This window comes from Ranitomeya imitator, chromosome 7 (assembly GCF_032444005.1).
Source record: "Ranitomeya imitator isolate aRanImi1 chromosome 7, aRanImi1.pri, whole genome shotgun sequence".
Taxonomy (NCBI): domain Eukaryota; kingdom Metazoa; phylum Chordata; class Amphibia; order Anura; family Dendrobatidae; genus Ranitomeya; species Ranitomeya imitator.
In genome coordinates, this window is record NC_091288.1 from 5,894,766 (window position 1) to 5,916,523 (window position 21,758).

At 48.1% G+C, this 21,758-nt stretch overlaps 1 protein-coding gene across 1 annotated transcript in view; it reads left to right on the top strand.

The window, feature by feature from the left end:
* Positions 1 to 915: 915 nt before the first annotated feature.
* The window catches only part of LOC138645766 (titin-like), a 103,551-nt gene continuing 82,708 nt past the window's right edge, over positions 916 to 21,758 (top strand). The window contains exon 1 of the mRNA XM_069735285.1: positions 916 to 1,128. The gene's annotated coding sequence lies outside the window, so the exon portion shown is untranslated. The remainder of the gene's footprint in view (positions 1,129 to 21,758) is intronic.

Here is a 21,758-nt window from a genome sequence, read left to right on the forward strand (position 1 = left end):
TCTATTATAGGGCGGACTAGTATTGATGATCGGATCTATTATAGGGCGGACTAGTATTGATGATCGGATCTATTATAGGGTGGAGTATTGATGATCGGATCTATTATAGGGTGGAGTATTGATGATCAGATCTATTATAGGGCGGAGTATTGATGATTAGATCTATTATAGGGCGGACTAGTATTGATGATCGGATCTATTATAGGGCGGAGTATTGATGATCGGATCTATTATAGGGCGGAGTATTGATGATCGGATCTATTATAGGGCGGACTAGTATTGATGATCGGATCTATTATAGGGCGGACTAGTATTGATGATCGGATCTATTATAGGGCGGAGTATTGATGATCGGATCTATTATAGGGCGGAGTATTGATGATCGGATCTATTATAGGGCGGACTAGTATTGATGATCGGATCTATTATAGGGCGGACTAGTATTGATGATCGGATCTATTATAGGGCGGAGTATTGATGATCGGATCTATTATAGGGCGGACTAGTATTGATGATCGGATCTATTATAGGGCGGACTAGTATTGATGATCGGATCTATTATAGGGCGGAGTATTGATGATTAGATCTATTATAGGGCGGACTAGTATTGATGATCGGATCTATTATAGGGCGGAGTATTGATGATCGGATCTATTATAGGGCGGACTAGTATTGATGATCGGATCTATTATAGGGCGGAGTATTGATGATCGGATCTATTATAGGGCGGACTAGTATTGATGATCGGATCTATTATAGGGCGGAGTATTGATGATCGGATCTATTATAGGGCGGACTAGTATTGATGATCGGATCTATTATAGGGCGGACTAGTATTGATGATCGGAGCTGTAGTACTCAGCCGCCTGCAGTTCCCCGTTTGTCCAGCAGATGTCGCCGGCTCCCCCGCTCCGCGCTCGCAGCTGCCGCTCTTCTCCGCGCGGTCGCTGGTTGTCTGTTCACATTGTCCCGACTGCAGCCGCAGGGAGTGAACAGTCACTGACACCCGGAGCTGTCACCAGGGCAACCGCGCGGTGAGGTAGACCCGTGAGCAGCCCGCAGGGGGGCGGAGATCAGAGCAGGGTCAGCGCTCAGGGAGAGAGATGAAGTGCGATGTCTGTGTACAAGGTGAGTGCAAAGCCGAGAACACGGACTGCCCCCTTTAGACGGAGACCCCCGATACACGGACTGCCCCCTATAGACGGAGACCCCCGATACACGGACTGCCCCCTATAGACAGAGACCCCCGATACACGCACTGCCCCCTATAGACAGAGACCCCCGATACACGGACTGCCCCCTATAGACGGAGACCCCCGATACACGGACTGCCCCTATAGACAGAGACCCCCGATACACGGACTGCCCCCTATAGATGGAGACCCCCGATACACAAACTGCCCCCTATAGACGGAGACCACAGATACACGGACTGCCCCTATAGATGGAGACCCCCCGATACACGGACTGCCCCCTATAGACGGAGACCACAGATACACGGACTGCCCCTATAGATGGAGACCCCCAATACACGGACTGCCCCCTATAGTCGGAGACCACAGATACACGGACTGCCCCTACAGACAGAGACCCCCGATATACGGACTGCCCCTATAGACGGAGACCCCCGATACACGGACTGCCCCTATAGATGGAGATCCCCCATACACGGACTGCCCCCTATAGACGGAGACCACAGATACACGGACTGCCCCTATAGACAGAGACCCCCGATACACGGACTGCCCCTTTAGACGGAGACCCCCGATACACGGACTGCCCCTATAGATGGAGACCCCCCGATACACGGACTGCCCCCTATAGACGGAGACCACAGATACACGGACTGCCCCTATAGACGGAGACCCCCGATACACGGACTGCCCCTATAGACGGAGACCCCCGATACACGGACTGCCCCCTATAGATGGAGACCAAAGATACACGGACTGCCCCTATAGACGGAGACCCCCGATACACGGACTGCCCCTATAGATGGAGACCACAGATACACGGACTGCCCTATAGACGGAGACCCCCGATACACGGACTGCCCCTATAGACGGAGACCCCCGATACACGGCCTGCCCCCTATAGATGGAGACCACAGATACACGGACTGCCCCCTATAGATGGAGACCCCCAATACACAGACTGCCCCCTATAGACGGAGACCCCAGATACACGGACTGCCCCTATAGACAGAGACCCCCGATACACAGACTGCCCCTATAGACGGAGACCCCCGATACACGGACTGCCCCCTATAGATGGAGACCACAGATACACGGACTGTCCCCTATAGATGGAGACCCCCAATACACAGACTGCCCCCTATAGACGGAGACCCCAGATACACGGACTGCCCCCTATAGATTAAGACCACAGATAAACGGACTGCCCCCTATAAATGGAGACCCCCAATACACAGACTGCCCCCTATAGACGGAGACCCCAGATACACGGACTGCCCCCTATAGACGGAGACCCCCGATACACAGACTGCCCCCTATAGACGGAGACCCCCAATACACGGGCTGCCCCCTGTAGACAGAGACCCCCGATACACGGACTGCCCCCTATAGATGGAGACCCCCAATACACAGACTGCCCCTGTAGACGGAGACCCCAGATAAACGGACTGCCCCCTATAGACGGAGACCCCAGATACACAGACTGCCCCCTATAGACGGAGACCCCCGATACACGGACTGCCCCTATAGACGGAGACCCCAGATACACGGACTGCCCCCTATAGACGGAGACCCCAGATACACGGACTGCCCCCTATAGACGGAGACCCCAGATACACGGACTGCCCCCTATAGACGAAGACCCCAGATACACGGACTGCCCCTATAGACGGAGACCCCAGATACACGGACTGCCCCCTATAGACTGAGACCCCCAATACTCGGACTGCCCCCTATAGATGGAGACCCCCGATACACAGACTGCCCCCTATAGACGGAGATCCCAGATACACGGACTGCCCCCTATAGACGGAGACCCCAGATACACGGACTGCCCCCTATAGACGGAGACCCCCAATACACGGACTGCCCCCTGTAGACGGAGACCCCCGATACACGGACTGCCCCCTATAGACGGAGACCCCCGATACATGGACTGCCCCTACAGATGGAGACCCCAGATACACGTACTGCCCCCTATAGACGGAGACCAAAGATACAAGGACTGCCCCCTATAGACGATGACCCCATACATACAGAGCCCCCCCCGACATACAGAGACCCCAATTGCATGGAGCCTCCGAAGTCCATAGACTTTTTTTCTGATACGTGACTGCCCTCGATATACATTAGTTTTAATGACCTCCAGATGCCCCCGTCTGTCTGTACCTCGTGCTCCCAAATGCCTCCTCGATCTGTGCCTCCTGTCCCCAGATGCCACCTCTGGCTCCGTCTCCTGCCCCCAGAAGCCCCATTCTGGCTCCATCTCCTGCCCCTCTGGCTCTGTCTCCTCTACCTCGGGATCCATTTCAAGCCCCCCTCTGGCTCCATCTCCTGACCCTCTGGCTCCATCTCCTGCCCCCCAGATGCCCCTTCTGGCTCCATCTCCTGCCCCCAGATACCCCCTCTGGCTCCATCTCCTGCCCCCAGATACCCCATCTGGCTCCATCTCCTGCCCCCCAGATGCCCCCTCTGGCTCCATCTCCTGCCCCCCAGATGCCCCTTCTGGCTCCATCTCCTGTCCCCAGATGCCACCTCTGGCTCCGTCTCCTGCCCCCCTCTGGCTCCATCTCCTGACCCTCTGGCTCCATCTCCTGCCCCCAGATGCCCCTTCTGGCTCCGTCTCCTGCTCCCAGATACCCCCTCTAACTCCGTCTCCTGCCCTCCTCTGGCTCCATCTCCTGCCCCCCCCCCCCCCCCCCGGCTCCGTCTCCTGCCCCCCTCTGGCTCCATCTCCTGCCCCCCTCTGGCTCCATCTCCTGCCCCCCCTCTGGCTCCGTCTCCTGCCCCCCTCTGGCTCCATCTCCTGCCCCCCTCTGGCTCCATCTCCTGTCCCCTCTGGCTCCGTCTCCTGCCCCCCTCTGGCTCCGTCTCCTGCCCCCCTCTGTCTCCGTCTCCTGCCCCCTCTGGCTCCGTCTCCTGCCCCCCTCTGGCTCCGTCTCCTGCCCCCCTCTGGCTCCGTCTCCTGCCCCCCTCTGGCTCCATCTCCTGCCCCCCTCTGGCTCCATCTCCTGTCCCCTCTGGCTCCGTCTCCTGCCCCCCTCTGTCTCCGTCTCCTGCCCCCTCTGGCTCCGTCTCCTGCCCCCTCTGGCTCCGTCTCTTGCCCCCTCTGTCTCCGTCTCCTGCTCCCTCTGGCTCTGTCTCCTGCCCCCTCTGGCTCCGTCTCCTGCCCCCTCTGGCTCCGTCTCTTGCCCCCTCCTTCTCGGTGTGCGGTCCCAGATGCAGGAGTGTCCCGGGATTTCCTTGGAGCTGGCAGCGGCCCCCACTAGTGGGATATAGGAGGGCTCGTCAGCCAAGTTTATACCCTCCGTCTGCTCCCAGGTGCAGGTCACAGGGAGGATGAGAAGAGGAGGCGCACGGACTGATCGCTCAGGTACTCGGTGGGCTCGGGAGGCTCCCACTGGGGGTAACTGGAGGTCATGCAAATATCATTTAGGGGCATAAAAGAAGGAGTGACTACTCTCCAGATAGTCGGGGCTGAATAGAAATTTCTTCGGTTTCTGTGGTTCATATCCATTCTTCCTGACTGTTTCCTTGGTACTTAGATGTTCCATCTGTTTTCTTGCTGCACGGATGTTCCTCCTTACTGTTTCCTTGGTGCATATATTTTCCTCTTGACTGTTTCCTTGCTGCATGGATGTTCCTTCTGACTGTTTCCTTTGGTGCATGGATGTTCCTTCTGACTGTTTCCTTTGGTGGACGGATGTTCCTTCTGACTGTTTCCTTTGATGGACGGATGTTCCTTCTGACTGTTTCCTTTGGTGCATGAATGTTCCTTCTGACTGTTTCCTTTGGTGGACGGATAATCCTTCTGACTGTTTACTTTGGTGGATGGATGTTCCTTCTGACTGTTTCCTTTGGTGGATGGATGTTCCTTCTGACTGTTTCCTTGCTGCATGAATGTTCCTTCTGACTGTTTCCGTTGGTGGACGGATGTTCCTTCTGACAATTTCCTTTAGTGGATGGATGTTCTTCCTGACTGTTTCCTTTAGTGGATGGATGTTCCTTCTGACCATTTCCTTTGTGGACGGATGTTCCTCCTGACTGTTTCCTTTGGTGGACGGAGTTCCTTCTGACTGTTTCCTTTGGTGGATGGATGTGTCTCCTGAATGTTTCCCTTGGTGGACGGATGTTCCTCCTGACTGTTTCCTTTGGTGGACGGATGTTCCTCCTGACTGTTTCCTTTGGTGAATGGATGTTCCTTCTGACTGTTTCCTTTGGTGCATGGATGTTCCTTCTGACTGTTTCCTTTGGTGGACGGATGTTCCTCCTGACTGTTTCCTTTAGTGGATGGATGTTCCTTCTGACCATTTCCTTTTTGGACGGATGTTCCTCCTGACTGTTTCCTTTGGTGGACGGATGTTCCTTCTGACTATTTACTTTGGTGGACGGATGTTCCTACTGACTGTTTCCTTTGGTGGATGGATGTTCCTTCTGACTGTTTCCTTGCTGCATGGATGCTCCTTCTGACTGTTTCCTTTGGTGGACGGATGTTCCTTCTGACCGTTTCCATTGGTAGACGGATGTTCCTCCTGACTGTTTCCTTTGGTGGATGGATGTTTCTCCTGACTGTTTCCTTTGGTGGAGGGATGTTCCTCCTGACTGTTTCCTTTGGTGGATGGATGTTCCTCTTGTTGTGAATTCTGCTCTTGGGCTCCCTCCGGTGGTTGTTGATGGTAATGCAGTTGTTCCTGAGCAGCAGTCTTGGACAGGTGTTTCTGCTAATTGCAATTCGGACTGGGGTATTTAGCTGTGCAGGACTCATTAGTCCTTGCCAGTAGTCAATGTTCCTTTGGAAGTGTTGGTCCTCTGCCTGGCCTCTCCTCCTTGTTGCCAATTCAGCAAAGATAAGTGTTTTGCTTCATTTTTTAGACACACTGCTGTGTGTTTATTTTCTGTGCTTATCTTGTTTCTATTTTGTTCCTGCTAGACTGTGCCTGATGTTTTTCTCAGTCTAGTTGGACTCGCTGGAGTCGTAGATATACACTCCACATCTTTAGTTAGGTGGTGGAGTTTTTGTATTTTTCTGCTGTGGATATTTTGTAGTGTTTTATGCTGACCGCATAGTATCCTGTACTTTCCTTTCTTATCTAGGTAGAAGTGGCCTCCTTTGCTTATCCCTGTTTTCTGTCTGCGTGTGTCTTTTCCTCTCCTACTCACAGTCATTATTTGTGGGGGGCTACCTATCCTTTGGGGGTCTACTCTGAGGCAAGAGAGTTTTCCTATTTCCATCTTTAGGGATATTTAGTCCTTAGGCTGTGTCGAGGTGTCTAGGTCTGGTTAGGCACACCCCACGGCTACTTCTAGTTGCGATGATAGGATCAGGGATTGCGGTCAGTAAAGTTACCACTGCTGGAGCGAAGGTCATTTCATGCTGCTCCAAGGCCACCTGACCATAACACCTCCTGACTGTTTACTTTAGTGGATGGATGTTTCTTCTGACTGTTTCCTTTGGTGGATGGATGTTCCTTCTATCTGTTTCCTTTAGTGGATGGATGTTCCTTCTGACTGTTTCCTTTGGTGGACGGATGTTCCTTCTGACTGTTTCCTTTAGTGGATAAATGTTCCTTCTGACTGCTTCCTTTGGTGGACAGATGTTCCTCCTGACTGTTTCCTTTGGTGGACGGATGTTCCTTCTGACCGTTTCCTTTAGTGGGTGGATGTTCCTCCTGACTGTTTCCTTTGGTGGACAGATGTTCCTTCTGACTGTTTCCTTTGGTGGACGGATGTTCCTCCTGACTGTTTCCTTTGGTGGATGGATGTTCCTCCTGACTGTTTCCTTTAGTGGATGGATGTTTCTTCTACCTGTTTCCTTTGGTGGGATGTTCCTTCTGTTTCCTTTGGTGGACGGATGTTCCTTCTGACTGTTTCCTTTGGTGGACGGATGTTCCTTCTGTTTCCTTTGGTGGACGGCTGTTCCTTCTGACTGTTTCCTTTGGTGGATGGATGTTCCTTCTAACTGTTTCCTTTGGTGGACGGCTGTTCCTTCTGACTGTTTCCTTTGGTGGATGGATGTTCCTTCTGACTGTTTCCTTTGGTGGACGGATGTTCCTTCTGACTGTTTCCTTTGGTGGACGGATGTTCCTACTGACTGTTTCCTTGGTGCTTGTTCCTCGTTATTGCTCCTGATTAATAGATGAATGATCTGCCCTGATTAGTGCATGCGCCCAGTGACATGATTGTGATGTAACCTGGCAGGGTCCAGGGCAGAGAAGGGTTAATGTGGGGTTCGTCCATCCTCTGGGGGCCGCACTTGTTGGGATTAATTTACCCCAATAATTCTGCGGTTTTCCTGGATGTAGGGTGGATTCTTGTGTGGGGAGAGTCCGTGTAGATTGTGGGGATGTTTGGGGGGAACAGTGGGGTCTGAGGCCGGGGCACGATGGCTGCAGCTCTGGGGAGGGTCTGTGTATATTGTCGGGATGTTGGGGGGAACAGTGGGGTCTGAGGCCGGGGGCACGATGGCTGCAGCTCTGGGGTGGGTCTGTGTAGATTGTTGGGATGTTTGGGGGGAACAGTGGGGTCTGAGGCCGGGGGCACGATGGCTGCAGCTCTGGGGTGGGTCTGTGTAGATTGTTGGGATGTTTGGGGGGAACAGTGGGGTCTGAGGCCAGGGGCACGATGGCTGCAGGTCTGGGGAGAGTCTGTGTAGATTGTGGGGATGTTTAGGGGGAACAGTGGGGTCTGAGGCCGGGGGCACGATGGCTGCAGCTCTGGGGTGGGTCTGTGTAGATTGTTGGGATGTTTGGGGGGAACAGTGGGGTCTGAGGCTGGCGGCACGATGGCTGCAGGTCTAGGGAGGGTCCATGTATATTGTCGGGATGTTGGGGGAACAGTGGGGTCTGAGGCCGGGGTCACGATGGCTGGAGCTCTGGGGAAGGTCCGTGTATATTGTCGGGATGTTGGGGGGAACAGTGGGGTCTGAGGCCAGGGTCACGATGGCTGCAGCTCTGGGGAGGGTCTGTGTGGATTGTGGGGATGTTGGGGGGAACAGTGGGATCTGAGGCCGAGGGCACGATGGCTGCAGGTCTGGGGAGGGTCCGTGTATATTGTGGGGATGTTTAGGGGGAACAGTGGGGTCTGAGGCCGGGGGCATGATGGCTGCAGCTCTGGGGAGAGTCTGTGTAGATTATGGGGATGTTTGGGGGAACAGTGGGGTCTGAGGCCAGGGGCACAATGGCTGCAGCTCTGGGGAGGGTCTGTGTAGATTGTGGGGACGTTTGGGGGGAACAGTGGGGTCTGAGACCGGGGGCACGATGGCTGCAGCTCTGGGGAGGGTCTGTGTAGATTGTGAGGATGTTTGGGGGGAACAGTGGGGTCTGAGGCCGGGGCACGATGGCTGCAGCTCTGGGGAGGGTCTGTGTATATTGTCGGGATGTTGGGGGGAACAGTGGGGTTTGAGGCCGGGGCACGATGGCTGCAGCTCTGGGGAGGGTCTGTGTATATTGTCGGGATGTTGGGGGGAACAGTGGGGTCTGAGGCCGGGGGCACGATGGCTGCAGCTCTGGGGTGGGTCTGTGTAGATTGTTGGGATGTTTGGGGGGAACAGTGGGGTCTGAGGCCAGGGGCACGATGGCTGCAGGTCTGGGGAGGGTCTGTGTAGATTGTGGGGATGTTTGGGGGGAACAGTTGGGTCTGAGGCCAGGGGCACGATGGCTGCAGGTCTGGGGAGGGTCTGTGTAGATTGTGGGGATGTTGGGGGGAACAGTGGGGTCTGAGGCCAGGGGCACAATGGCTGCAGCTCTGGGGTGGGTCTGTGTAGATTGTTGGGATGTTTGGGGGGAACAGTGGGGTCTGAGACCGGGGGCACGATGGCTGCAGCTCTGGGGAGGGTCCGTGCATATTGTCGGGATGTTGGGGGAAACAGTGGGGTCTGAGGCCGGGGTCACGATGGCTGCAGCTCTGGGGATGGTCTGTGTAGATTATGGGGATGTTTGGGGGGAACAGTGGGGTCTGAGGCCAGGGGCACGATGGCTGCAGGTCTGGGGAGGGTCTGTGTAGATTGTGGGGATGTTTGGGGGGAACAGTGGGGTCTGAGACCGGGGGCACGATGGCTGCAGGTCTAGGGAGGGTCCATGTATATTGTTGGGATGTTGGGGGAACAGTGGGGTCTGAGGCCGGGGTCACGATGGCTGGAGCTCTGGGGAAGGTCCGTGTATATTGTCGGGATGTTGGGGGGAACAGTGGGGTCTGAGGCCAGGGTCACGATGGCTGCAGCTGTGGGGAGGGTCTGTGTAGATTGTGGGGATGTTGGGGGGAACAGTGGGATCTGAGGCCGAGGGCACGATGGCTGCATGTCTGGGGAGGGTCCGTGTATATTGTGGGGATGTTTAGGGGGAACAGTGGGGTCTGAGGCCGGGGGCACGATGGCTGCAGCTCTGGGGAGGGTCTGTGCAGATTGTGAGGATGTTTGGGGGCAACAGTGGGGTCTGAGGCCGGGGACATGATGGCTGCAGCTCTGGGGAGGGTCTGTGTAGATTGTGAGGATGTTTGGGGGGAACAGTGGGGTCTGAGGCTGGGGGTACGATGGCTGCAGTTCTGGAGAGGAGTCTGTGTAGATTGTGGGGATGTTTGGGGGGAACAGTGGGGTCCGCTCACAGTGGTGCTGGATGGGGCGGCTGCCTGGTTTGGCGATTTCTCTTTAAAGTAAATTGAATAGATATAATAATAAAATATAGGGGGCAGTACAACGTGCGGGGGTCTGACAAGCGATGAATATGATGATTTATCAGATTACATCTTGTCGTCAGCTGTAAAAGGATTTCTAAACTCATCTACTGTGATTGGTCAGGATCCGGCCAGGCGCTTGAGTTTGGGTCTCATTCACACCTGTCTACAAGTATCAGTAACGTGTCCTTCTTTGCTTCTGTAGACAGGTGTGTGAGCGCACAGTGACAATATTTCCTCCCGCTGCCGTCTGCTAGGACTGCACCAATCGGGGACATGCCACTTACTGCAGCCGTAAATGTGCTGCAATGTTAACATCAATGTGGATTCCCACTGAAACCAACGGAAGGTTCTTGTGGACAGTTTTCATGCGGATTTTGTTACAAAACACTATCAGAAATCCATGTGAAATATATGTCCGAAGGTTACCGAACTGACCCAGTATAAAGCGGCGTCTACAAGGAAGCGATAATGTGTGACTGTTACAATGTAACATACCTACTATATGTCACGATAATATATAAAATGGAGTTGGATTTTTCATTTTCCCTGTTATCAATCACGCTGTGGGATCTGACCCCCCCTTCTCTCTTTGCTTCGGCTGGTGTGTGTGTGTGTGTGAATCCTAAACTGTTGTGAATTCTGTGGCAGAGCTCCCTCCTGTGGTCACAAGTGGTACTTCGGCTGATTCTCTCTATGAGCTTCTGTTGGTGGAGGAAAGTGGTACTGCAGCTTCTGAGTTTCCTTCCTCAGGTGATGTGGTGAAGTCGTTAGGTGCTGCTCTATTTAACTCCACCTAGTGCTTTGATCCTGGCCTCCAGTCAATGTTCTAGTATTGGACTAGCTTCCTCCTGGATCGTTCCTGTGGCCTGCTGCTCTGCATAGCTAAGTTGCTTTTGTGTTATTTTTGTTTGCTGTTTTTTCTGTCCAGCTTGTTTATTTGTTTTTTCTTGCTTGCTGGAAGCTCTGGGACGCAGAGGGTGTACCTCCGTGCCGTTAGTCGGTACGGAGGGTCTTTTTGCCCCCTTTGCGTGGTTGTTTGTAGGGTTTTGTGTTGACCGCAAAGTTACCTTTCCTATCCTCGCTCTGTTCAGAAAGTCGGGCCTCACTTTGCTAAATCTATTTCATCTCTACGTTTGTCTTTTCATCTTAACTCACAGTCATTATATGTGGGGGGCTGCCTTTTCCTTTGGGGTATTTCTCTGAGGCAAGGTAGGCTTATTTTCTATCTTCAGGCTAGCTAGTTTCTCAGGCTGTGCCGAGTTGCATAGGGAGCGTTAGGCGCAATCTGTTGTGAATTCTGTGGCTGAATTCACTCCTGTGGTCACAAGTGGTACTGCAGCTTCTGAGCTTCCTCCCTCAGGTGTTGTGGTGAGCTCGTTGGCTGCTTTGTTATTTAACTCCACCTGATTCTGTCTTCCTTGCTCCTTGTCAATGTTCCAGTGTTGGATCTGAGCTTCTGGATCTTTCCTGTGGCCTGCTGCTCTGCTTAGATAAGTGCTTCTTTGCTTTTGTTGCTACTTTTTCTGTCCAGCTTGTTAATTCGTTTTGCTGGAAGCTCTGAGACGCAAAGGGTGTACCGCCGTGCCGTTAGTTCGGCACGGTGGGTCTTTTTGCCCCCTTTGCGTGGTTTTTTGCTTTAGGGTTTTTTGTAGACTGCAAAGTTCTCTTTGCTATCCTCGCTCTATCTAGAATATCGGGCCTCACTTTGCTGAATCTATTTCATCCCTACGTTTGTCTTTTCATCTTGCTAACAGTCATTATATGTGGGGGGCTGCCTTTTCCTTTGGGGTATTTCTCTGAGGCAAGTCAGGCTTGTTTTTCTATCTTCAGGCTAGTCAGCTCCTCAGGCTGTGCCGAGTTGCATAGGTAGTGTCAGGCGCAATCCACAGCTGCCTTTAGTTGTGTTTAGGATAGGTTCAGGTATTGCGGTCTACAGAGATTCCACGTCTCAGAGCTCGTTCTATTGTTTTTTGGGTTATTGTCAGATCACTGTATGTGCTCTGATTGCTGGCACACTGTGTCACTGGATTGCCTACATAACAGCAATCCACGGCTGCCTCTAGTGTGGTTGGAGAGGATTAGGGATTGCGGTCTGCAGAGTTCCCACGTCTCAGAGCTCGTTCTATGTTTTTGGGTTATTGTCAGGTCACTGTATGTGCTCTGACTTCTATGTCCATTGTGGTACTGAATTACCAAATCATAACAGTACTGGAGGCCAAAAGTACTAATGATTCTCAATAGAGGGAAAAAAGAAGTTCTGAGACCATTTTTTTTTCTCTGCACTGTGTTTTGCCTTTTTTTTCCCCTAGACATTTGGGTGGTTCAGGACACAGGTGTAGCGATGGACATTAAAGGTCTGTCTTCATGTGTGGATCAGCTCACGGCAAGAGTACAAAATATTCAAGACTTTGTGGTTCAGAATTCTATGTTAGAACCAAGAATTCCTATTCCTGATTTGTTTTTTGGAGATAGAACTAAATTTCTGAGTTTCAAAAATAATTGTAAACTATTTCTGGCTTTGAAACCTCGCTCCTCTGGTGACCCAGTTCAACAAGTCAGGATCATTATTTCTTTTTTACGTGGCGACCCTCAGGACTGGGCATTTTCTCTTGCGTCAGGAGATCCTGCATTAAGTAATATCGATGCGTTTTTCCTGGCGCTCGGATTGCTGTACGATGAACCTAATTCAGTGGATCAGGCAGAGAAAAATTTGCTGGCTCTGTGTCAGGGTCAGGATGAGATAGAGGTATATTGTCAGAAATTTAGAAAGTGGTCCGTACTCACTCAATGGAATGAATCTGCGCTCGCAGCTATTTTCAGAAAGGGTCTCTCTGAAGCCCTTAAGGATGTCCTGGTGGGATTTCCTATGCCTGCTGGTCTGAATGAGTCAATGTCTTTGGCCATTCAGATCGGTCGACGCTTGCGTGAGCGTAAATCTGTGCACCATTTGGCGGTATTATCTGAGCATAAACCTGAGCCTATGCAGTGTGATAGGACTTTGACCAGAGTTGAACGGAAAGAACACAGACGTCAGAATGGGCTGTGTTTCTACTGTGGTGATTCCACTCATGCTATCTCTGATTGTCCTAAGCGCACTAAGCGGTTCGTTAGGTCTGCCACCATTGGTACGGTACAGTCAAAATTTCTTTTGTCCGTTACCTTGATCTGTTCTTTGTCATCTTATTCTGTCATAGCATTTGTGGATTCAGGCGCTGCCCTGAATTTGATGGACTTGGAGTATGCTAGGCGTTGTGGGTTTTTCTTGGCGCCCTTGCAGTGTCCTATTCCATTGAGAGGAATTGATGCTACGCCTTTGGCCAAGAATAAGCCTCAGTACTGGACCCAGCTGACCATGTGCATGGCTCCTGCACATCAGGAGGTTATTCGCTTTCTGGTGTTGCATAATCTGCATGATGTGGTCGTGTTGGGGTTGCCATGGCTACAAGTCCATAATCCAGTATTAGATTGGAAATCCATGTCTGTGTCCAGCTGGGGTTGTCAGGGGGTACATGATGATGTCCCATTTCTGTCTATTTCGTCATCCACCCCTTCTGAGGTCCCAGAATTCTTGTCTGATTACCGGGATGTATTTGATGAGCCCAAGTCCGATGCCCTACCTCCGCATAGGGATTGTGATTGTGCTATCGATTTGATTCCTGGTAGTAAATTCCCAAAAGGTCGACTGTTTAATTTATCTGTGCCTGAGCACGCCGCTATGCGGAGTTACGTGAAGGAGTCCTTGGAGAAGGGGCATATTCGCCCATCATCGTCGCCATTAGGAGCAGGGTTCTTTTTTGTAGCCAAGAAGGATGGTTCGCTGAGACCTTGTATAGATTACTGCCTTCTAAATTAGATCACGGTTAAATTTCAGTACCCCTTGCCGTTGTTATCTGATTTGTTTGCTCGGATTAAGGGGGCTAGTTGGTTCACCAAGATAGATCTTCGTGGTGCGTATAATCTTGTGCGAATTAAGCGAGGCGATGAATGGAAAACTGCATTTAATACGCCCGAGGGTCATTTTGAGTATCTCGTGATGCAGTTCGGACTTGCCAATGCTCCATCAGTGTTTCAGTCCTTTATGCATGACATCTTCCGAGAGTACCTGGATAAATTCCTGATTGTGTACTTGGATGATATTTTGGTCTTCTCGGATGATTGGGAGTCTCATGTGAAGCAGGTCAGAACGGTGTTTCAGGTCCTGCGTGCTAATTCTTTGTTTGTGAAGGGATCAAAGTGTCTCTTTGGTGTTCAGAAGGTTTCATTTTTGGGGTTCATTTTTTCCCCTTCTACTATCGAGATGGACCCTGTTAAGGTCCAGGCCATCCATGATTGGACTCAGCCGACTTCTCTGAAAAGTCTGCAAAAGTTCCTGGACTTTGCTAATTTTTATCGTCGCTTCATCTGCAATTTTTCTAGTATTGCTAAACCATTGACCGATTTGACCAAGAAGGGTGCTGATGTGGTCAATTGGTCTTCTGCTGCTGTGGAAGCTTTTCAAGAGTTGAAGCGTCGTTTTTCTTCTGCCCCTGTGTTGTGTCAGCCAGATGTTTCGCTTCCGTTCCAGGTCGAGGTTGATGCTTCTGAGATTGGAGCGGGGGCTGTTTTGTCACAGAGAAGTTCTGATTGCTCGGTGATGAAACCATGCGCCTTCTTTTCCAGGAAGTTTTCGCCTGCTGAGCGAAATTATGATGTTGGCAATCGAGAGTTGCTGGCCATGAAGTGGGCATTCGAGGAGTGGCGTCATTGGCTTGAGGGAGCTAAGCATCGCGTGGTGGTCTTGACTGATCATAAGAACTTGACTTATCTCGAGTCTGCCAAGCGGTTGAATCCTAGACAGGCTCGTTGGTCGCTGTTTTTTGCCCGTTTTGACTTTGTGATTTCGTACCTTCCGGGCTCTAAAGATGTGAAGGCGGATGCCCTGTCTAGGAGTTTTGTGCCCGACTCTCCTGGTTTGTCTGAGCCGGCGGGTATTCTCAAAGAGGGAGTAATTGTGTCTGCCATCTCCCCTGATTTGCGGCGGGTGCTGCAAAAATTTCAGGCTAATAAACCTGATCGTTGCCCAGCGGAGAAACTGTTTGTCCCTGATAGGTGGACGAATAAAGTTATCTCTGAGGTTCATTGTTCGGTGTTGGCTGGTCATCCTGGAATCTTTGGTACCAGAGAGTTAGTGGCTAGATCCTTTTGGTGGCCATCTCTGTCGCGGGATGTGCGTTCTTTTGTACAGTCCTGTGGGATTTGTGCTCGGGCTAAGCCCTGCTGTTCTCGTGCCAGTGGGTTGCTTTTGCCCTTGCCGGTCCCGAAGAGGCCTTGGACACATATCTCTATGGATTTTATTTCAGATCTTCCCGTCTCTCAAAAAATGTCAGTCATTTGGGTAGTTTGTGATCGCTTCTCTAAGATGGTCCATTTGGTACCCTTGTCTAAATTACCTTCCTCCTCTGATTTGGTGCCATTGTTCTTCCAGCATGTGGTTCGTTTACATGGCATTCCAGAGAATATCGTTTCTGACAGAGGTTCCCAGTTTGTTTCGAGGTTTTGGCGAGCCTTTTGTGCTAGGATGGGCATTGATTTGTCTTTTTCCTCGGCTTTCCATTCTCAGACTAATGGCCAGACCGAACGAACCAATCAAACCTTGGAAACATATCTGAGATGCTTTGTTTCTGCTGATCAGGATGACTGGGTGTCCTTTTTGCCTTTGGCTGAGTTCGCCCTTAATATTCGGGCCAGCTCGGCTACCTTGGTTTCGCCGTTTTTCTGCAACTCTGGGTTCCATCCTCGTTTCTCTTCAGGGCAGGTTGAGTCTTCGGACTGTCCTGGTGTGGATACTGTGGTGGACAGGTTGCAGCAGATTTGGACTCATGTAGTGGACAATTTGACCTTGTCCCAGGAGAAGGCTCAACGTTTTGCTAATCGCAGACGCTGTGTGGGTCCCCGACTTCGTGTTGGGGATTTGGTTTGGTTGTCTTCTCGTCATATTCCTATGAAGGTTTCCTCTCCTAAGTTTAAACCTCGTTTCATTGGTCCGTATAGGATTTCTGAGGTTCTTAATCCTGTGTCTTTTCGTTTGACCCTTCCAGATTCTTTTTCCATCCATAACGTATTCCATAGGTCGTTGTTGCGGAGATACGTGGCACCTATGGTTCCATCTGTTGATCCTCCTGCCCCGGTTTTGGTGGAGGGGGAGTTGGAGTATATTGTGGAGAAGATTTTGGATTCTCGTGTTTCAAGACGGAAACTCCAGTATCTGGTTAAGTGGAAGGGTTATGCTCAGGAAGATAATTCCTGGGTCTTTGCCTCTGATGTCCATGCTCCCGATCTTGTTCGTGCCTTTCATATGGCTCATCCTGGTCGTCCTGGGGGCTCTGGTGAGGGTTCGGTGACCCCTCCTCAAGGGGGGGGGTACTGTTGTGAATTCTGTGGCAGAGCTCCCTCCTGTGGTCACAAGTGGTACTTCGGCTGATTCTCTCTATGAGCTTCCGTTGGTGGAGGAAAGTGGTACTGCGGCTTCTGAGTTTCCTTCCTCAGGTGATGTGGTGAAGTCGTTAGGTGCTGCTCTATTTAACTCCACCTAGTGCTTTGATCCTGGCCTCCAGTCAATGTTCTAGTATTGGACTAGCTTCCTCCTGGATAGTTCCTGTGGCCTGCTGCTCTGCATAGCTAAGTTGCTCTTGTGTTATTTTTGTTTGCTGTTTTTTCTGTCCAGCTTGTTTATTTGGTTTTTCTTGCTTGCTGGAAGCTCTGGGACGCAGAGGGTGTACCTCCGTGCCGTTAGTCGGTACGGAGGGTCTTTTTGCCCCCTTTGCGTGGTTGTTTGTAGGGTTTTGTGTTGACCGCAAAGTTACCTTTCCTATCCTCGCTCTGTTCAGAAAGTCGGGCCTCACTTTGCTAAATCTATTTCATCTCTACGTTTGTCTTTTCATCTTAACTCACAGTCATTATATGTGGGGGGCTGCCTTTTCCTTTGGGGTATTTCTCTGAGGCAAGGTAGGCTAATTTTCTATCTTCAGGCTAGCTAGTTTCTCAGGCTGTGCCGAGTTGCATAGGGAGCGTTAGGCGCAATCCACGGCTGCCTCTAGTGTGGTTGGAGAGGATTAGGGATTGCGGTCAGCAGAGTTCCCACGTCTCAGAGCTCGTTCTATGTTTTTGGGTTATTGTCAGGTCACTGTATGTGCTCTGACTTTTATGTCCATTGTGGTACTGAATTACCAAATCATAACACTAAACCTCTCATTCCCTCCCACCACAAGAATGTTTACGACCTCTGTAGCTGCAATAGACAATTCTCCCATCTAGTACCAGCTGAAACTGGTCTAGTCTCTCTCAAAAGACATGAGGTTCTTTGTTCTATTATAGTAAGATATTGGGCCACCGATTTGGGCTAGAAAAATAAGGAATACATATTGCGAATTTCCATTGGTAGATCTGTCAACCACTGTAAGCGCTAGCAGCTAAACACAACGAGTACAAAGTGCGGATTTCTCTTGAACCATGTGGACCAACTAGTCCGAGTGCGTTATCATTAGAAAGCAAATTTTAATATAAGACGAATGATGGGTGTGCTGTGACTCTGCCATGTTCTGAAGCCAAGATATGAGAATTATAAGTATTGCTGGTACAATCTGTAACTTTGAGGAGTAACATACACCCTATAGATACAATATATTGATTGCGAGCAACTGCACATTGCAGCTATAGTGTGAATGGTACATTGCATCTATATTGAACAACTTTGTTGCATTGTGTCAGTTACATTGTAAGTCACTCAATGTAGATACAATGTAACAGACGCACAAACTATAGAACCTGTGTAAGGGTATGTTCACACTTTGCGTTTTGCATACAATACATGTGGTTTTGTAACGTTTTTCTTGCATTTTTCACCTATTCATATGATGTCTTGGCAAATAACAGGAGGATTTAAAATATGTACAGTACAGATCAAAAGTTTGGACACACCTTCTCTTTTAAAGATTGTTCTGTATTTTCATGACTATAAAAATTGCACATTCACACTGAAGGCATCAAAACTATGAATTAACACATGTGGAATTATATACTTAACAAAAAAGTGTGAATCAACTGACATTATGTCTTATATTCTAGGTTCTTCAAAGTAGCCATCTTTTGCTTTGATGACTGCTTTGCACACTCTTGACATTCTCTTGATGAGCTTCAAGAGGTAGTCACCGGGAATGGTTTTCACTTCACAGGTGTGCCCTGTCAGGTTTAATAAGTGGGATTTTTTGCCTTATAAATGGGGTTGGGACCATCAGTTGTGTTGTGCAGAAGTCTGGTGGATACACAGCTGATAGTCCTACTGAATAGACTGTTAGAATTTGTATTATGGCAAGAAAAAAGCAGCTAAGTAAAGAAAAATGAGCGGCCATCATTACTTTAAAAAATGAAGGTCAGTCAGTCCAAAAAATTGGGAAAAGTTTGAAAGTGTCCCCAAGTGCAGTGGCAAAAACAATCAAACGCTAGAAAGAAACTGGCACACATGATGACCACCCCAGGAAAGGAAGACCAAGAGTCACCTCTGCTTCTGAGGATAAGTTTATCCGAGTCATCAGCCTCAGAAATCGCAGGTTAACAGCAGCTCAGGCTAGAGACCAGGTCAATGCCACACAGAGTTCTAGCAGCAGACACATCTCTACAACAACTGTTAAGAGGAGACTTTGTGCAGCAGCCTTCATGGTAAAATAGCTGCTAGGAAACCACTGCTAAGGACAGGCAACAAGCAGAAGAGACTTGTTTGGGCTAAAGAACACAAGGAATGGACATTAGACCAGTGGAAATCTGTGCTTTGGTGACTGATGAGTCCAAATTTGAGATCTTTGGTTCCAACCACCGTGTCTTTGTGTGATGCAGAACAGGTGAATGGATGGACTCTACATGCCTGGTTCCCACCGTGAAGCATGGATGAGGAGGTGTGACGGTGTGGGGGGGGCTTTGCTGGTGACACTGTTGGGTATTTATTCAAAATTGAAGGCATTCTGAACCAGCATGACTACCACAGCATCTTGCAGCGGCATGCTATTCCATCCGGTTTGCGTTTAGTTGGACCATCATTTATTTTCAACAGGACAATGACCCCAAACACACCTCCAGGCTGTGTAAGGGCTATTTGACCAAGAAGGAGAGTGATGGGGGGCTACGCCAGATGACCTGGCCTCTATAGTCACCAGACCTGAACCCAATCCAGATGGTTTGGGGTGAGCTGGACGCAGAGTGAAGGCAAAAGGGCCAACAAGTGCTGAGCATCTCTGGGAACTCCTTCACGATTGTTGGAAGACCATTCCCGGTGACTACCTCTTGAAGCTCATCAAGAGAATGCCAAGAGTGTGCAAAGCAGTCATCAAAGCAAAAGGTGGCTACTTTGAAGAACCTAGAATATAAGACATAATTTCAGTTGTTTCACACTTTTTTGTTAAGTATATAATTCCACATGTGTTAATTCATAGTTTTGATGCCTTCAGTGTGAATGTACAATTTTCATAGTCATGAAAATACAGAAAAATCTTTAATGAAGAAGGTGTGTCCAAACTTTGGTCTGTACTGTACATAAAAAAACAGCATGCTCATGAGAGATTTCAGAATTGTCATAGATTATGCTGGTACTGTAAAATACTGTGTATCTTATGCTCCTAATACACTGTGTAAAAAATACAGCTGAAAAATTCCACGTGACCATACCCTAAAAGCCGCAGGTACAATTTATCTGTAGGGAGCAGCTGGTGTAAATGTTGTATCTATAGTGTGTGTATATGTTACGTTGTATCTATAGTGTATATATGTTACGTTGTATCTAGAGTGTGTATATGTTACGTTGTGTCCATAGTGTGTATATGTTACGTTGTATCTAGAGTGTGTATATGTTACGTTGTATCTAGAGTGTGTATATGTTACGTTGTATCTAGAGTGTGTATATGTTACGTTGTATCTAGAGTGTGTATATGTTACGTTGTATCTAGAGTGTGTATATGTTACGTTGTGTTCATTGTGTGTATATGTTACGTTGTATTCATAGTTTCTATATGTTATATTGTATCTATAGTGTGTATATGTTACGTTGTATCTAGAGTGTATATGTTACGTTGTATCTAGAGTGTGTATATGTTACGTTGTATCTAGAGTGTGTATATGTTACGTTGTATCTAGAGTGTGTATATGTTACGTTGTATCTAGAGTGTATATGTTACGTTGTGTCCATAGTGTGTATATGTTACGTTGTATCTATAGTGTATATATGTTACGTTGTATCTAGAGTGTGTATATGTTATGTTGTATCTAGAGTGTGTATATGTTACGTTGTATCTAGAGTGTGTATATGTTACGTTGTATCTAGAGTGTGTATATGTTACGTTGTGTCCATAGTGTGTATATGTTACGTTGTATCTATAGTGTGTATATGTTACGTTGTATCCAGAGTGTGTATATGTCACGTTGTATCTAGAGTGTGTATACGTTGCATTGCATCCATAGTGTGTATATGTTAAGTTCTATCCATAGTGTGTATACGTTACGTTGTTTCCATAGTGTGCATATGTTACGTTTTATATATATATAGTGTGTATATATTGCGCTGTATCTATATGGTATATATGTTGCATTGTATTCTTACTGTGTATGTTACTTTGTATCTATAATGTCTATATGTTACGTTGTATCTATAGTGTATATATGTTATGTTTTTCCTTAGTGTGCATGTTACTTTGTATCCATAGTGTGCATACGTTACATTGTATCAATAGTGTATATGTTATTTTGTATCCATAGTGTATATGTTACATTGTATCTATAGTGTCTATAAGTTCTTTTGTATTCATAGTGTGTATATGTTACGTTATAGCTATAGTGTATATGTTACATTGTTTCCATAGTGTGTATATGTTATTTTGTATCCATAGTGTGTATTTGTTACATTGTATCCATAGTGTCTATGTTCTTTTGTATTCATAGTGTGCATATGTTACGTTATAGCCATAGTGTATATGTTACATTGTATCCATAGTGTCTATATGTTACTTACGTTGTATCCATAGAGTCTGTATTTTATTTTGTATCCATAGTGTGTTTTTTTGTATCCATAGTGTCTATATGTTATGTTGTATCCGTAGTCTCTATGTTACGTTGTATTCATAGTGTCTATATGTTACATTGTATCCATAGTGTGTATATGTTATATTGTATCCATAGTGTGTACATGTTGTGTTGTATCCATAGTCTCTACAGGTTACTTTGTATCCATAGTGTGTATGTGTTACGTTGTATCCATAGTGTATATGTTACATTGTACCATAGTATCTATGTTACTTACGTTGTATCCATAGTGTCTGTATGTTTTTTTGTATCCATAGTGTCTATATGTTATGTTGTATCCATAGTGTATATGTTATTTTGTCTCCATATTGTCTATATTTTATGTTCTATCCACAGTGTGTGTTTGTTACGTTATATCCATAGTGTGTATATGTTATTTTGTATCCATAGTGTGTATATGTTATTTTGTATCCATATTGTGTTGATGTTACTTTGTATCAATAGTGTGTATATGTTACGTTGTATAAATAATCTCTGTTACGTTGTATTCGTAGTGTCTATATGTTATTTTGTATCCATAGTATCTGTTATTTTTATCCATAGTGTGTATATGTTACGTTGTATTCATAGTGTATATGTTACGTTGTATCCATAGTGTGTATATGTTACATTGTATTCATAGTGTCTATATGTTACGTTGTATCCATAGTGTGTATATATTATGTTGTACCCATAGTGTGTATATGTTACGTTGTATCCATAGTGTGTATATGCTACGTTGTATTCATAGTGTCTATATGTTACGTTGTATCCATAGTGTCTATATGTTACGTTGTATCCATAGTGTGTCTATGT